Below are 611 nucleotides of genomic sequence, written 5' to 3' on the forward strand. Positions count from 1 at the left end.
CAGTATCCTGTATGGAGCGTTATATGGGGGCCAGTATCCTGTATGGAGCATTATAAGGGGGTCAGTATCCTGTATGGAGCATTATATGGTGCCCATAATACTGTATGGAGGACTATACTGTCCGGTCTGCACTGTGCGCTGTGAGGATTTGCCGGTTTCTGGGCTATTGTAGAATTCACAATAGATATCGCTCGTGTAATGGGGCATTGTAAGGGGGGAACAGCCTGCATGGAGCGTTATATGGGGGCCAGTATTCTGTATGCAGTGTTAAAAAAAGGAGGCGATTTTATTTTTTATGCCTTTTATTGAACAAATTTTAAAAAAATCCAATTCTCCTTTTCCCGTATTTTAAAGAGATTGTTCCCTACTGGATGGCGCTTTTCTATTGTCCCAATGAATTAAGAAGAAAGCATAGAGCACTTACCTCCCAGATACGCACCGTGACAAGCACTGCACCCCATGATGATCTCCTGATATTGCTTATGTCTGATGATTGGTTGCAGGCCATCAGCAGCGGTAGAAAGGCGGCATCACCTGCAGGAGAGATTACACTCTTGTGTCAGTGTGAGCGGGCTGTCGTGGAGAGCAGTCACATTAGTGACTGCTGATGT

This window comes from Phyllobates terribilis, unplaced genomic scaffold (genome assembly GCF_046119375.1).
Source record: "Phyllobates terribilis strain yellow unplaced genomic scaffold, ASM4611937v1 Scaffold_208__1_contigs__length_3488620, whole genome shotgun sequence".
NCBI lineage: Eukaryota > Metazoa > Chordata > Amphibia > Anura > Dendrobatidae > Phyllobates > Phyllobates terribilis.